The sequence below is a fragment of the Haplochromis burtoni genome, unplaced genomic scaffold (assembly GCF_018398535.1).
Source record: "Haplochromis burtoni strain Fernald_Lab_line unplaced genomic scaffold, NCSU_Asbu1 Contig_162, whole genome shotgun sequence".
Lineage (NCBI taxonomy): Eukaryota > Metazoa > Chordata > Actinopteri > Cichliformes > Cichlidae > Haplochromis > Haplochromis burtoni.
In genome coordinates this window covers 870,231-874,349 of record NW_024582523.1, presented here as the reverse complement: position 1 = coordinate 874,349, position 4,119 = coordinate 870,231, and the positions used below count along the sequence as shown (strand labels likewise).

The 4,119-nt window shown below is 42.0% G+C and overlaps 1 long non-coding RNA gene across 2 annotated transcripts in view; it reads right to left on the bottom strand.

Moving 5' to 3' along the window:
* Window positions 1-2,852: 2,852 nt before the first annotated feature.
* The window catches only part of LOC102298350, a 2,297-nt gene continuing 1,030 nt past the window's right edge, over window positions 2,853-4,119 (bottom strand). The window contains exons 1-3 of one of the 2 annotated variants that reach the window (XR_006054924.1): window positions 4,027-4,113; window positions 3,544-3,648; window positions 2,853-3,457 (exon numbers count right to left, since the gene is read on the bottom strand). This is a non-coding gene — a long non-coding RNA (uncharacterized LOC102298350). Of the gene's footprint in view, window positions 3,458-3,543; window positions 3,649-4,026; window positions 4,114-4,119 lie in introns of those variants that run through there. The other variant, XR_316460.3, reaches the window with a different exon arrangement.

The window sequence follows — 4,119 nt, the reverse complement described above, 5'->3', positions numbered from 1 at the left end:
CTGCTGTTTTGTTTACACAGAGTCTCTACCTGCTTGGGGTCTGTTTAAGTCTTTCTTTTTTCCACAGTGACCCCTGGAGAAAGAAAACACAGCTGTATGATGGCACACAGTGATGGCTGATGGGGTCAGCTGCAGGTGACAGTGAACAGACAGAAATTGGTGGTTTCTGACATTTAGGGTGGGTTGAAGCTTGTTCACTGTCACCAGCTGTTTCTTTTCGACCATCAGTGTTCAAATTTTGCACCAGACATCACTTCTCCAATGAGCACTTGTGAACTTGAGTAAATAGTAGTGTAAGTAGTAGGGTGTGAATACTTCCTGTTTGCCATAGGACAAAAAGGCCTGCTGTCACCTGGTGGGTATCATCATTTCATCTGAGTTGATCTGATCAGATTCCTTTGGTGTAAAGAATTTTATCAAAACAGTTATAAAAGAGAGCTTGAGTGTGTCTTTAAGCTTTTTGGACCAGGACAGAAGTGGCTACATGGAACAGGGTGAGTTACAGTTGAGTCACATGCACAGAAAGCATTCTGATCTGATATATAAAATCACCTTTTGCCAAGACAATTTTAGTGTGTTGTTCATTTCTGTGTTTCTTGTTCACTTGTCACTTCACTGCTCTCGGTCAGGCTCTTCTTGGAGAACTCTGTGAAGGAGCAAGACCTCTGACCCCAGCAGACACCAGAGCTTTCCTCCTGGAGGGAGACTTGGATGGTGACGGTGAGATCGGCTGGGAAGGTCAGTGTGTCTGAGCACAACTAACCAAAGATATAGAGTTCACATTTTTATTTTTGTGCTTTTTCAGGCATGTGTATTTGATTTGATGCCATAGTCACACATCTGTCTGCTTCCCAGGTGTTGCTGCCCATTCTAAGCTTGACATCACTTCCGCTTTCCCACGATGTAAAGCTGATTGTGACATCACTAGTCTCGTCCAATCAGCTTTTTGCCAGCCTTCTTCGGGCCAATCAGCTGTGATTCTGTGTACTTTAAATCTCACTGGACATTAGTCATTGTCCCTTGCAGATGCCTTCATGCAACCCACCTCCTCCCCATCATCACCTCTCGCTCATCTTTCAGGCTCCATTCAAGCCTTCATCTTCATCTCCACCACCAGCATCTAGACTCCAGGGGGTCCTACCATAATCCCTATAACTGCTGGGATTTCGTTCAGTGACGCGCCATCGGAGTCTAACCACCAAATACCTCAAACTGAATTCTGTATATTAATAAATTATGTTCAGTTCCATCATAAATGATCCCTCCTTATTGAAATGAAGACAAGCACTCCTATAGAAAACAGTAGGAACAGCTTTAAAAATAGGTCTTTAGTCATCACATGTTTATTATATAATTCAATTCTAATTTATATTGTACCATTATATTTATTCGCCAGCCTTGTGGTCAGGTCTTAGTCTGAAAAAACAAAAATCATTTTCACACTTTTTTTTTCTTTTTGTGGTTTCTTTGTTTATGAAAATAATAAAGGGCACTCATCATTACAAACAATGAGCAGTGATTGCAAAGAAAAATCTTTTCCCGATTATGTCTGTTGTCATTTTGAATCCCAGATAAATACCAAATCAAATGGAAATGGTCTAAAAGCTACTATGTGGTGCACTGCTCAGAGAAAGCAACATTAATCATAACTAATAGTGATTTTACTGTCACTAAACCAGCTGGTGCTGGTATCAGTGGCAGTCACCAGCTATAACATGGTCTCTTGACAGTGATCTGTCATCCTTACACTGTCTTTTACTTTGCAAAGCTAAAATGTAGCTGGTGTCTTCATCTAATATTTTTATTTTTCAGAGTTCTGGTCAAGTCTGCGCAAGATCTGAATGATTTACTGCATGGGGATGATCCTTTTCCTACAGTAAACCCCAAGTTAGATCTCGCTTCTCTGCTTTGTGTCCCTGCTAGAATATATGTTTCTTCATGGTGTGACGTTTACTAGCCAGTGAGAGACACAGATGAGTAGTTACAGTAAAACCTACTGTTTTGATGTTATATTGAGCACTGGGTCACATCCAGGCTAGCCAAGGGGGTTGGGGAGGAGTACACAGGAGACTTTTGAGTCTCCACTTAACCGCATGTGCAATTTTCCAGTCAGCAAATGAAGTCGCCCCAGTTTAACACTCCGTGCGCAGTAATTGGTGTGAATATGTTTACATTTAGTGTCACAGATTAGTAGGCAGAGGACTCACTCGCAGGACTCTGAAGTTTAGAGAGAAGGTGAGGGTTTATTTGCAATGTGACACCAAGTGAGAATATATACATATATACAGTGGAATAGATAACACGGGGCTCCAGGGAGTAGGGCGGGGTCCGAAGGGAAGGTCCAAGACGGGGGTACACACACGCTCTTCTTCCACTTGATCCGTAACTCAAAAATGTCCACACTAAGAAGCTCACGCTCACTCACACACATCCACAGAAATCCAGACGGCAGGGAAGACGGGCAGGGAGTCTAGAAGGCCTGTACACAGAGGAAAAAACAAAGTCAGGAGGAAACTCTAGGGGATCAAAGGAACACTTTCATAGGCAACGCTACACTGACACTTGGTAATGTGACGATCCAGCGAGGAAGCAGCCTCTCTTGCCATCTTAAGTAGTCTGCCAGGATCAGTGTGAATGAGCCACAGGTGTGTGTTCAGGGTGGGTTCAGAGGCGGGGAACCAAGGTCCAGTTCCGCCCTGGTGGGAGAGGTTAAGACAAAAAATACACACACCACGACCTCTCCAGATCTTGAGAACCATGACAGTTTATCCTGTTTCAGATCTATCCGTGTTCCTTGAAATTATTTTAAAGAGGTGATTGATTGATTTGCTATAGATGCAAAAAAAAAAAAAAATCATCAAGACTACAGATGAGCCATTAGAAGAAATGGTTTCTTCTGCCTTTACATTTTACATTCTCGTACAGCTAATGCAGCACAAGGCTCTGGGTTAATATAACTCCTTATTTTAACAGATCGACTGCATGCATTCATTCCTACACCGGGTCTTTAGTATCTATGGAGAATATTAACAATTAAGGTGGGGATCGTGCAGTTTAATTTTCACTTAAAGTTTAACGTTACAAGAAAAGATATTCAGCCAGCATGCAACCAGCTTCAGTTAGAAAACAGTTTCCCAAGCATATCACATCTATTTGGTTTTTTCTTATTGTCTTTATAGATGAATGCTGGACAAAAAAGCTAACTTGTTACAGTTCGATGGTGAGGGCTCAAGCGCAGGACTCCAGAATCAGCTGTACACAATAATTTATTTGCAGAATCCACATTGTGTATTTATGGGAAGTGCGGGGCAGTGCTATATACAATTAGGTGAGGGACGGGGCTCCGGGGAAATCCACGGGAGTAGTCACGCATTCTCCAACTCTCCACACTCACAGCCACAGGTTCACTCTTCCACACTTGACACAAAGAATCGCACGGGGAGGGAATCCAGGAGGTCTGTAGACGGGGAGACGAGGATTAGTTACACAGTTCACTTTTAAACACTTGAGCTTAGCTTAGCTGTAGACTTGACTTTCACTAACGCCTGGCAGACAACAATCCAGCGAAGAACAGCAGTCACCTCCTGGCTTAAATGCTGACCGCCCTGATTAGGCTCACCGACGGCGTGAACCCACAATGACTTCCGCCTCGGCGATAGAGAAGAGGAGAGAGAGAGAGTGGAAGTTGGAGAGAAAGACAGAAAAAACCTCAGATCAGCTGGACGACATAACTACATTATCACCAAAAGGAATCCAGATTGTTAAGAGTATAAATGGTCGTGTAAAATGGTGCTTTACCACTAAAAGTCCTGCATTTATTTGTAAGTAACAGAAAAATGTTCATCAGCTGTTAGTAAATTACTCATTAATCGTGGATAATGGAAGTAAGATATACCAGTGTAATCACAGACACATGACTACAGAAAATAAAATAATGAAAAAATGAATAAAATTGCACTTTTAAAAAGTTAGAGATAGAAAATTTCACTAAACTTTTGTTCATAGTGAAAAAAAATTTTGTATTACATTTCCACCAAACTGTTTCACTGCAGTAGTAAGACGCAGGGCCAGATAGGTCGGATCAATACTAGTCCAACTTTCTTTCTTCTTCTTCTTCTT